The sequence below is a fragment of the Lineus longissimus genome, chromosome 2 (assembly GCF_910592395.1).
Source record: "Lineus longissimus chromosome 2, tnLinLong1.2, whole genome shotgun sequence".
NCBI lineage: Eukaryota > Metazoa > Nemertea > Pilidiophora > Heteronemertea > Lineidae > Lineus > Lineus longissimus.
Window position 1 is genome coordinate 24,885,076 of NC_088309.1, and position 13,507 is coordinate 24,898,582.

A 13,507-nucleotide genomic window follows, 5' to 3' on the forward strand; every position below is an offset into this window, starting at 1 on the left:
GATAAGGATAAAGCGGGCAACACCCCTTCTATCTTATAAAAGAGTGTTATCATATACATGTAATAGCGCTTGGGTTAATTAAGCGTATCGATATCTCTAGAAGTCTTCATATATACATGTAAGCCTTCTTTCTCCATAAAACGAGAAAACTGCATTAAGATGATTCTTGCGAGCGATGTTTTGAGAATAAGCTATTTCAAGTATCATTACGAGTGTGCAGGGATATGAAAAACATTAAAAAATGGATAATTGTTGACCATCTGTTTAAGGTCTGTCCTGATATATACCAAATGACGGGCGAACTATCAGCCTCAATGAGTTTAATGGATTAGAGGAGTTAGGTACTCCTTTTAGAAGTTAAATGTCACTGTCTTAGCTTTGCAATTCTAAGTGTTTCAACGCCATGACTCCTGCGGCTGAGTACTTCAACTGAATCAGATTTCAGCTCGTTGCGGCCTGTTCGGGATATCGTATTCACCACAACATACGCTATTATAAATAATTTGCGCATTCTGGCTGTAAATGTCATGAATCCAATAGGGGAAGCTCTGAAATGATTGACTGCTAGCGGACCGTTTTGTGTCTCACCTACTATTTGTTCGTACAGACTGCCTCCGAGATTTGAGCTGTCAGACTATAATGAAATGTAGTCATGATCTCATCAGTATATTGATGTATATATTACGTTATTGGGAAACGTGCCGGGCTGCCAATGATTTCTTACGACACGTGCCTTTGAGACTTGGCAACGGTTTAGTAGCTCCTGTCCTTGGGGACAAAAGCAGCAAACACAATAACGTATTCGTCTTATTTGGCTCTAGTGCTGGATAGCAGCAAAAAGGATGTCGAGTTCCTAACATCCAACGTCCTAATGTGTTTTCCCATGAGTATCATCAGTAGACGTGATCTGAATTCAGGTCAGTTGTTGAAAATAACAAAAATAATCTTCTCCACAAAAGATACAAATACGTCACACACGCATGTCCTGCTCATCTCATATTTCGTCATATCGATATTAGTCAGCGCCAGAAGCTATGACATGAAAATGATACGTGTGTTATAGCAGAAGTAAATCCCCGAAGCAGCACTTTGATGAACAAACTCTGCTATCTTTCTACCAACTCCTACGGAGTCATTCTGCCTTTGACTGTGTATAAATATCAATACGCAAGAAACAGCGGTCATTAGAGACGTAGTACTATTTATAGATTCAGTGGAGAAAGCAATAACTTTGTCCTTCTTTCATGTGCACGCGGATTTAGTGACGCGGAGCACGAATTTAGAAAAACACGACAAAAATACACCCGTTTAACTGGATCTCACATGAAAAGCCTCTGGCGACTCCTTGTTAGCCCAAGACTTTCAATACACAAGACAACATTATCTCAAATATCAAGGAGTGATGTACCTTAAGGGTATCCCCACTACCAGAAGGAGCCTTTTTAATGGTAGGGTCTCGAATCATTCAAAATTGCAGAACATTTTTCTCCTTTTTGTGTCGTGAAGGACACTACAGTTTTCCTAAAATGTCACTCAGCAGGTTCTTAAATACGTACATGTATACGCATATATTGAAAGGCGCACGTTTTCCAAATGAAGACATATGCCTTTGGCAAGATTTATCTGAATTAAGACTGCTAATTTAAATTCACCTATATTCTAAACCAAGTTAGGGATGATCAAATGGATGTACTAAGATCAAACGAACGAAAAGATGTAAGTGAAAGGCCATTAGAATAATATATCTATACAATGACTGTCATGTTGTCACAGCCGAAAGCAGCCCCTGGTCCTTTGTTGCCTTTGGTGTTTCGTCTGTAAACATCGGTAATCAATCAACAGGTAAAAAGTTCCGCAGAATCCGATACGGTTTCTTCAGTCCACGGTGTGTGGCATGTTGCTGATTACCATGGTAGAGTCTTCTACGCAGGGAAAATCTGGTGATGTCTGTCCAGTAGACATCACAAGTTGATTTGTAAATCATTCGAAGAAACCCTGGGAATTATCCCGTCTTCTCGCATGTGAACCGAAAGAATAAGACCCATATGACAGGTTGTTTGCTCTCCGGTGGTCGGTGTCGCTCAATCATCATGGGTGACTTCACCTTTGCAGCTACGATCAAACATTGCACTATTACGGATGAAGATCTCATCACCGTTGCAGCTACCGATTGCTTCGTTTTAAGTGGATTGTTATGAATTACTAAACCTTCTCAGACAGCTCCAAAGAACAAGACTGGAGCATGCTTTATCACCGTTGGGGGGGGGGGGGGGGGATGAAGCATTGGCTGTTTCTACCCGGCGATGAAGAAAAAGACATAAAAAGTAGAATGAGTTCCAATATGTCTTCTCAACGATCGCTGCTCTCGTAAAAAGCTCCCATTTACAGCAGTTTTCTCCAAATTCGTTCAGTTTAGACTTGTGAGCCTTTCCATTCATTCCATTATCATCTGATCCTGCTTTTTTCGCCTACCAAACAAATTCAGATGGTTGGTTATTAGTCAAGAGAAGCGACGAGAATGAGGTCGGTATGGCGGAAAAAGTATCACACGTCATTGCCTGAAAAAACTAGTGTTTTTTCAGACTGAGAGAGAGCTTGGTGATCCATTAGGCAGACAATGTAGCTAGCCTCTCAAGTATTTCGGTTAAAAGGTTAGATAGCTTTTTGCTATAGAATATTGTGTCACACACTGATGACAAGAACTTTTTTATCATTAATCAATGGGATCGAATTGACACTGATCATGTTACCAAGCCATGTTGGATCACTGGTAATGTCCCCTGCTTTTAAACTTTGCTACTAACATCGGCTCCGGTTCGGATCTTAGAGACGTGTCTATTGTCATCATTGTCATTCTCATCATCTCCATTAAACCCCAGCGACTTTTTTTATTTTGCTTGTTTATTCTGGCAAGAAGCGACTCGACATAGTGCATGATTATGGAGGTCTTATCGCCCATAACGGTAATCTGGTCTCCCCTTTGGTTGAAGACCGTGGAAGCATCCTCGGTGAAACGACACCGCCATTCGGAACCAGCTCTCAATTTTTTTGCTTTCAGGTGACAGTTTATCATTTGACGCATGACATAGGTTAGCAAAGAAGGCATGGGCCTTGCTAAGTAAGTGGCTGCAATGAGCTCCTTGTCGAAGCTTGAACAAAATATTCAAAAGTTGTATAGACGAAAGTGGCGGGTCAGCTTTCTGTACATGTAACCTCTCAGACATACTTTGAGGCAGAGAGATGTACTACTTTGCGGTCAATAATATCGAAAGGGATAAAATGCGATTGGTGGTGTCGCCTCTGAAAAAACTATTTCTTTCTCCAAATGTGGAGTTTTGCCGTCGGCGGATCCTCGAGCTAAACAATAAAAACGCCTGGCCTAATAGCATTCAGTAGAGCATATGTGCCAGATGCTGGGTTCATGCATGCCTGCAGAGACTATTATTAAAACCTGATCGGTTTAGACGCCCTCACCCTCCCCGAAAAAAACAATGGGTACGGCAACCGGATGTCTGGTCTCAAGCCAATCGTTTTCTATGCTGGAGAAGCAGATGTCCCTCACACCAGGAGGCAAACCACCATAGTCTCCACCCCTTCCCTGGAGAGTGCACCCGATAACCATTGCGCTGTATGACCCGGGGGAATTCATCGGAGTAACCATTGGAAACTGGCGCTGAAAAACAGTACTTATCTCATTTCTAGAAATGTGAAAAATAGTAGGATCACATAACCAGCATTTAGAAATACACACCAGCCTCACATGATATCGAAGGTATCAGCAGAATATATGTGGCAAGGGACAGTTCTCATCACATCACAATGCACTCTCAAAAATAAAGGTTTTGTAGAAAAGGGGCAAAGAAAAACGTAATGGAACCGCTTTTTGTCAATAGATTGGTGCACCCTGAAAATGTATCCTTCCCAATTATAAGGTGACGGTTAAGGTATGGTTATTAAGAGACAAAATACCTCAATATCTCAGAAATGAAGCCTACTTTAATTTCTGCCATTCGCACTGAGGTTGTGAAGTTTGTAACTAGCCGCACCACAAACCATTGTTTATTCTGTGTCGTTCGATCTTGCGTGTGTCTCTATAGCTAGTGTACACAGTTACCATGTTTACCGTCTCTTCCAAAATCAATTGGTGATATGGCATACATGTAGGATCGTTTGTTCCGCTCTTCATGAAATCGCTCACGAAGTCTGCACTCGGTACAAAACTCTTCAAATAGCCCTACGCTTGCCAATGGCGACCACTTCTCCAAAACAAACGTAATATCGCTCGAGCACCGGTTATTACCTTTGGAAGGTAACTAAAAGCTTCAGCGCTCCTCATCCTCAATCACATACCATCAGACATGTCTTCTTAGTATCTACCTAAATGCTCCCATCGCTACTTTCATGGATCGTGAAAAAATCCGATTGGGGATAATGCTAAGACTCCTGAGGTTTGACTGACTACTAATAGAGGAAGGACTTCAAAGGTCTGACAGTAGCATACGTCAATTCGTTAATTGTGTGGTACTTTGCCGTTTAGTCAAAGGCCTTTGACGGGAAAAGTCATTCTCGTGAGAGCCTTCATCTCGGCGTTTTGTTGGTGGATGCGTTATTACATGATTGCAAATTACTGGGAATCAATGTCACATGATTCATTGACTTGTATTTGTATTGTGGGGTAAAAAATCTGATTAGAAACATGTTTTGTACGCTGGTTGATGACCAGCCATTTTATCGCAAATCTATCGGACAAATATGACAAGTTGTGAATTCAGCTGTTTCGAATGTGAATTGCATTCGACCGACAACATAAATGCAGGGGCAGGGGCACACAGTTATTTTACAGCATATTCCTTGTGACCCTCTGTTGTTTATGCCAGGGATTCTAGTTCTTAGCTATCCATCACCATGTCTTGTAACTTGTTGACTAAAAGCAAATTAAGAGCGGATCATGGCAGGACCGCAAATCGTTGGTTAAGTCACTGTCCTACCATGTTCGGAGAACCACATGAATTAATTGTCGACTAACGAAATGGTTCGACGCTGTTTTTACGGCAAACACCTTGGTTACAATAGTTCATCTTTATAATGGATTATGTAATATATATTGGTTGCATTAAGCAGGTGGATTAATGCCTAAGAATCAATGATGATTATGATGTGTTTTAATGTTGACATGGATACCTCACTGTCGGAGTCGATTATCTCACGAAACACCGGGAGGGTGAAGCATGAGCTATCATTCCGCCCCTCGTGGTGTTCGGCGAGAGAACCAAACCAATTCGGCATCAATTCCTTAAACAATGGCCAGGTATCTATCCATAGTAAATATGCAGTCTGTCTGACATTCTTTTTGGGAATAAACACGATAAGGCTGTCTAGAAATATACACTTTGTATCGAGAGAACCAACGTCATCTTGCAAATGTCACCAACTCCGTAGGCGTAAGAGAGATCAGTCTCTGCTTGAATAAAGGTATTCTTTACGGCGCTAATCCATGCAGCAATATACGAGATCGTATTACTCAACGTATGGTTGCTTCGTGTCTTTCAGACTTGAGCGAGTGACGGAACATTCCATCCCCATTGCCCCCGGTGAAGGTAGATAGGATAGGTTTAGAAGAGGAAGCAGTCGGTCTAATGGTATCACGAGGAAAGCGACGAAAAGATTCATGGGAACATCACTAATGGCTTCAAAGTCGCATGGCTACCGACAAACAGTACCGGTAAGACATCACTTTTAGCACGTCGGCTTCTCTCCTTCAGTGTTAATGCCACATGCGCTGGTCATAAACTAGACATCACAGAAAATTCTACATGCAGTGTGATTTGCACGTAGAAACACATTCATGACACCGTTAAGTCAAAACGACACTGGTTTGCAACGGCCATATACATGTAGTAGATCTGTCTCATCCGGTACAGAAAACTTGGAGTTTTTTAAAATACACCCTGTATCATATGACAAACTCTACCCTTGCTATATTAAGCAGTGGATTTTATTGGAAGAGTGTAATATTTCTCCACGAGGATTACAGTCGACTAATAGCCAATTATTGGGGGTATGTCGTTCTGGATATTTACACTAAGACATCAAAGGAATTCTTTTGTGGGAAAGGATAATGAAGAGACAGTCCTGGTTTAAGAGTCTGGTTGCAAGTATCAGCGCTTCCTTGCCTTTAAAGACCAAGTTCGTTCGTTAAAGATTTTAAATTTGTACATAAATCTGATATTTTCTAATGTGCATGTACACGTTCTGCATTGCTATGGTGTACATTAATATAAAAACAGCATACATGACAAACCACACAGCGCTACACAGCTCGCTTGTCTGTAAGTACCATCATGATGCCATCAAGTTTTTGCTGACCACATAAACGTACGGGCCCGGTTGTTCAAAACAAGACAGTCACTAACTTCGCGTTAACTTAAACTTGGCGTTAAGTCTAACCGGCATAACTAAAGGAAATAACGCCAAGTTAAATATGTTGCCAGGTTAGTGACTATAAACACGTAACTTGTTTTGAAAAACCGGGCCCAATAATGGAATGACGAGTCATGTTACAACGACATCTCGCCCATCGTCTTCCGGAACTAATTTACACTTTTCTCAACATGGCTACTATACATAGCATGGGTGACAACATATCGGAATTGTCTCAGGTTACTCGCACGATCAAATTCTTTTTCTTGTTGTCACACTGAACTTGATGTGAAATTAGGGATTATTTTCGTCATTTGATAGAACGACAGGCCTCGCCTATCGTAAAGGTAGCGAGGTAAAAAGATATTCATTTCAAAGCGGTGCATGTAAAACCAAATTTGATTGGCGTTTCTAAGTACAAGTCCACAACCTGAATCGATCTGAGAAAGTCGAAAAGTTCTATTTCATACATCTATCTTGGGAAGATATAAGCACAGACATGCACTGTTAACCATAGTTAGTCATAAAAGGAAAAAGAGGCATTTTCAACAATTTCCAGTTGTCCAATCTGAAAAGGAATAAAAACTCCTGCTGAAAATACCCAGTGTGGCAGCAAAAACTATGCTGGAGGGAATGGGGTCGGGTGAGGACGGGCAACATAAAGGAGCATATCACGACGTAGGCATTATCATGAGGTCCATATCATCCTCGATGGTGAAACAGTTTCACTCTCACTAAATACAGTAACAAACACAGTTCAAACAGTAATTAAGGAGTATCAAACCCCAAACTACACCAGCAACTTTTCAATTACTTTTCTAAAACATTCAGCGACAAAGAACTTTTGAAATGTTGTAGAACTGTTGCAACTGATTTTTTTACAAAACGTTTTCGAAAGGCTGCTTGTGTAGCCAGGAATGTTTGTCGTAGAAAGTCGCACGTCTAGCCAGGAATGCTTTGACGACATTTGCCAGGTTCGCCCTGGGGAACATTCGCATTCGTCTCCCTCATTTCATTACTGAACCTGGTGATGATCATTCAATTTTTTGTCCTGATGCCAGAGGTGAATTTTTGCGACAAATCATTTTTGCGACACGTTCAAAAAGGCTCAAGGCGCATCTACATTCTACAGGAGGAAAGTAACTACTCTCCGGGGTAAATTTAGTTTCGTGGGCGAAGCGAAAGGGAGTTCGTATTACCTTTAAAAGTCAATGATACTCAGAAAGACTTACACTTAAAAGTCTCACAAAACTGAAGATCTAAAGCCGGATAGATTGCTTTTGCTTTGCCATGCAAGGAACGAAGACAACGCACAAAGGAAGTTCTGAAAGATGTTCAGCTTTGTTTGTATCTTAAGGAGGGGTGATTATGAATTAAAGTATTCGTTGAAAGCTTCCTTGCAAACGCGTAAAGCAGTGGAGACCCTGGGAGAACTTTGGCACAACTTATAACTAGCTTATTTCTCATCAATAGAGGTGATTATCAGCAACAACCTTGCTATGAGCAACAAGGTTCTTTCTGGTGAATTAGGCGATATTATCACATCGGAATAAGCGGGATGAGATGCAGATGATTAACCAATATTGAATGATTAGTTAGTTAGCGTCCCTTGTAAAATTACCTGTCATGTCTGTCTGGAGAAGGACGACACGCCTATACGTGATGTATACGAATCATTGCTTCTGACCGAGCGGCGTGGTTTTGAGTACATTTTACCATTATAGATGTTAATTGGGTTATTGAGTTCGTGGTAAGAAAGGCCGAGTGGCACAACATTAGTTGACCAACAAACCCTCGACATGCAGTTTAATATCATCTCGTATTCGCCCTTTTTTGGGCTGAATGACAGAAAGATATAGCGCATCCGCGACAAAGAAATGTTTCACAACGCCAAATGCTTTTTTGGGTAAGCCGTGTCTTTCCCCGGCGAGAAACCCAAACCGCCGTTTCGCCCAGAGCTATTCATAACAAATTCTCGACAGTCTGGTGATATTTCAGCAACAATGGCTCTGCCATTGTGAGGTCCATAAAGAATATGGCTGTGACATTTTCATTTTTATGAATTAGTTTTAAGTAATTGAAACCTGTTAGCGTGACTGCAGTGGCATCAGTGGTTCAACCAAAATCTATTGTTTTTGTTACAAAATAATTGATAGAACACCTGTGGGAATCGATAGCATGATGAGGCAATTGATATTATCAAGCGAGAAAACACCATTGCTGGCCTGGAAGTTCACAATCAACTGCTATTATCATTGGAGGGTCTATTTTCCGAGCCATTAGCAAAGAGGATATCAAAGGTCATAGACAAACAGTACATTGGAATATATTTGTACAGTAAAACTAATATTAGAAGGATGCAATATACGCAATTTGCCATGTTGGGAGAAATTTGTACGGTTAGCGAGACTATATTCTATAGAACGTATCGCATGGACTGATAAACATTGTAACTTGACCGAAACTAGAAGTAATAGCGGCATATTCGATATTGCCATCCAAAATCTGAATTAGTAGAACAATCAGAGAGTTGGTTTAAACGGTTTCCCTTTCAGACTGATTGCGCTGTCTGTTTATTTCCCACTTCATTCCGGTGTGATGAGTATAGTTTTACATAACATAGATTATAATCATGTCAACAAAACGCGTCTTTTTTATCTTTTCAGGACGCTTAGAGGACCTCTGCTTACCCCGTGTTATATCGGATGACGTAAAACTTATAGGAGCCAACTGAGACCCATAGTGTTAAGGTACCTATAACTCTGTGATTGTTTTTTCGGAATCATAAACCATCCCCAAAAGGCAATTACACCAGTTCTACTTGACGTCTTCTGAGATATACATGTACATGCACATGCACCTGCATTGTTGATGACTTGACTCCTCCGAGGCCGAGACGCTGTTAACTGCACAAAGCTAGGGGGTCGAGTGGAGGTCTTTGAGTAACAAATGCACAGTTTATAGGTGACTGGAAGTGTTTGATTCAGGGATAGATATATTCCTCGTGCAAGCATGAATGCTTCCGATGTACTTTTACTGGGAAGTAGGAGAGACCCTATCGGTGACTCCTTGTACCTCAACCTGACCTGCTACCTATTGTCCCCATCATGCTTATTTGACCACCAGGGTGATCTAGCTCAGGGAAATTACATCCTGCTTCCTCCATCCATTGACAATTTATAAACAACTTTGTATCACTACCATCGTGTTGATTATTTCTCCGATACCATTTGCCGTATTTAGATTGGCGGCCTCACTAACGGATTTTTATCTTTCTAATTACAGAATCGACATGCCCGTACCATCCTCATTCTACAACGAGCAGTTACAGCAGCCCGTTATAACACACCTCTGCATTCTACAGTCGTGATTATATACTTCGATATAAAATTACGACACTTCTCCAACATAATTATAGTTGGGTCAATTCATTGCAATATAATCGTGAGAAGAAAGGATTACATTTGTAAATGTCATAACCTTGCACCTGCATTATACCTGATACTTCGGATATATAATCGACACTACAGCCTTTGACCGAATGAAGAGTATTTTGCTATTGATACAAATCATGTAATGTTGTCATAAAATTGCTTCATTGATGATTGGTGATATAAAACTGCTATTGAGTGGATATGGGAAAACACTGGACACGATTATTTATGCTTTATAGGTCGTTTGTGTCTACAGATAACCTCCGCTGACCGAAAATTCATTTTGCCAGGAACTAGGAGTAACATGAAGAACAGCCCAAAGTGATATGGGCAACAGGACTAACGCATTCATCAAAGATACAGGATGTTTTCGTATTTGGACGACATGACAGCCCAACAGACATAATCGAGTGTTTTCAATAGATATTTCGCGTTTTTCTTTAGCTTTTAGATATATTAGTTAGTTTTCTTTTTCTTTTTCTTTTTCTTTTTAATCGCCATTTTTAGTATAACATTCGATGCATACATCGTTCGGAATGTTTTCTACAGTGAATGTCAAGCTACGTCCTAACCAGGTTCAGTCCTTTAGGTCGTCGTTTTTACAGTCGGATTTTTCACACAGCGATGGACGTGTGCCCAAGGGAGTGTTCTGGGGTGGTATTATTCAAATCTTTGTAGGATGTGGATTGATAGCAAATGCAGTCATGATAAACTTGTATTCGGCCTGGGGGTACTTTATTGGAGGCGGTTACTGGGCCTCGGTCTCAATAATCGTGGCTGGATCTCTTGGTGTTCAGTCGTTTAGATACCCAAGCAATAAAGCGAAAAAATGGACTAGGATTTTATCAATGATTAATATATGCATCTTGTATATATTCATATTGTGCCTTGCAGTAATTGGTATAACTATAGACTCGAACGAGGCAAATGCTTCCACAAAACTGACACTTCATTACACGTACACTGGGTTGGGGTTAGTAGGAATATTTGTGGCTATCATAACTTTGCAGAACCCAAAACCACACCAGCGTTCACGGAGTCACGAGGTGCCACCGACCAAAGACGATTCTTTGGACACTTCGGAGGAGCATCTTCCGACTAATCACAATTATCACACTCCTCCAGATCCCTACGCGAACTTTGTAGTGGCGCCATCTAAATCCACGAAATGCTGACGACAGGATACGTTTCAGCTTCAGGGAATGGCATTTGGTGGTGATGATCATTCCGGAGGGAGTATTTATTAACTGGTAACGTGATTTTAAATGCCAGCAAATCATATTTTAGGAGTTGATATCGTTTCAAACCGTAAACAAAGGATTTTGTGTTGTGGTAATGCACTGCAGTATCTACGTGAGGGTCCGTTGCAAGGGAATTATGAATCGTTTAATACAGTGATCAGAGTTTATTTCTCGACTGATCGGGATGTCTGGAATCTCTTTTTGGAGGCTGATTGAGATGTATATGATAAAAGCGACGGGCCCATTGTGAACATGTGAGATGACCTTATAATCTTGATGTACGCCCCTCAGTACTTCTTTTGCCATGTTTTACAATGACAGTTTATGACAGAATACCTTTCTCGCCGAAGAAAGGCAACGACTTTGCGGGAGACTCCAACATAATACGTGACAGATCTCACTTTTTATACTCTGTGTGCTATATAATGTTTTGTAATGACTTGAAATTGGTTAATGAACAATGCATTTATTCTTTTTATCCATCTATACATTGACTTTGACGGGTCGCGAAGCTATATTGTACAAAATACACGGATACTTTTCAAATTATTACCTAACACTTTCTCTTGGCGACGCATGTATGTTGCACTATGCTTATACTGAAATTTGCCTCTTAATTTCGGTGTCTACTAGTGTGAAAGTTGGGAACCTTGTTCACCATCATGATACTGGCATTATCAATACACCTCTCAAAAACTTATGGCAGCGTGACGGCATAGGCGCAGAAATCAACAAATAGGCAACTTTCAATTCAGGACCGCTGCAAAGCCGCGCTTAGCGTAAATCATGTTCAGAATTGCAAGAGTTTCCGTTAGTCATTAGTTTGGTCTTGAAATCGGAGGTGGAGCAGTTTCGAGCACTCAGCTGTGAGGTTCCCTATATCTTTTGAATCCGCATCCAACTGGGCATCTGGTTTAATTTGCCATCCATAATGCGTACACTGGTATGATGAGGTGATAACACGTTTCTTGTTTTGCCCCTAAGATTTGGACCGGTAAAAGATTGAAATAGAACACAGTAGAATGAGGACAAACGTGGTAGAAGTACTACATGCTATGAGCAGTTTTGTTTTTTTTATTGCATGAAAGCATGTTTTAAGACAATGCAATTTCATCATTCTCATTAAAATAGATCATCAACAATATCATCGTCATGGGTCATCGACGCGTTGTCATGGTTGTGATCATCGGCACATCATAATCATTAGAACCATCATCATTATCATCATCGTCGTCACTGACATCATATTCATCATCTTCATCCTCTTCCTTGTCATTCTAATCGTACTCACCATAATCGTCATCGGCATTATTATCCTCATCATCATCGTCATCATAATCATAATCATCATCATCGTCATTCACATTATAACCATCATTGTCGTCGTCGTCGTCTTCGTCGTCTTCGTCATCATCATCATCATCATCATCGTCATCATCATCATCAGCAGCAGCAGCGTCACCTTCATCATCATCATCGTCATCGTCATCGTCGTCATCATCATCATTATCATCATTATCATCATCATCATCATCATCATCATAATCATCATCATCATCATCATCATGATTAGTATCAACACTGCTCATAAACGTTTTATTGGGGTTTACGTCTGATATCAACTGCTTCATCGGAAATGTAGCCTACGTCTGGTATTGATTGTTACCTAATAAGTTATTTATACGCCTATTTCGTTACGCTATTAAAGGATGTGTGGTATCGAGAAATCTTTATATTCTAAAGGGACCGCTAAATATAACAGCGATTAGTTATGTGATAATATGTGTGATCGAGGTACACTGTACTGTATGTGTCACATCTAACGCGGAAAACACTTGGATTTGTAATACGAGCCAATATCGAGAGCATTATGTTTTTATGCTTTCAATAAGCATTGTATTTCTGGCTATTGTATCTGTTAATTGTTTATGCCGGACTAAAATGAATCGGCCCTTTTGACACATATTTGCTTTGTCCTTGTATCATTAACATGTAAATACTACAGTTTTGATTATAATGTACCATTAACTCCGAGTCCATTCATTGCGTGTTGATTATGTGGACGGATGTTTTCATATGCCACCGGAATATTTTTTTTCTTTGAAGGAGGAGGTGATGATGTCGATACCAAGATTGACCTCCGCCGGCCAAAACTGAAACTGGATCTCTTTTCTCGATATTTTCGTTCCCTCTTGTGAAGTCGACGAGACGTTGGTGCATTTTTTCTGTGCACAAGGCAGAAGGATGGTTGTTGCAGCATTGAAACTTTTGAGTTCTCGTATAATGCATTTTGAACTACGTCCGTTTATAGTCACCCAACTTTTAACACAAGCCGTATATACAACTCCTCCTACATTGTACCATAAATCGATAACTTAGCACTATTGTAGTATTGTTCATATTTGTTTTGAT

The 13,507-nt window shown here is 40.5% G+C and overlaps 1 long non-coding RNA gene across 2 annotated transcripts in view; it reads left to right on the forward strand.

The window, feature by feature from the left end:
• LOC135483186 (uncharacterized) overlaps positions 1 to 13,117 on the forward strand; it is a 40,075-nt gene extending 26,958 nt beyond the window's left edge. For both annotated transcript variants that reach the window (XR_010446303.1, XR_010446304.1), the window contains exons 3-5: positions 5,551 to 5,722; positions 9,087 to 9,170; positions 9,706 to 13,117. This is a non-coding gene — a long non-coding RNA (uncharacterized LOC135483186). The remainder of the gene's footprint in view (positions 1 to 5,550; positions 5,723 to 9,086; positions 9,171 to 9,705) is intronic.
• Positions 13,118 to 13,507: the final 390 nt, after the last annotated feature.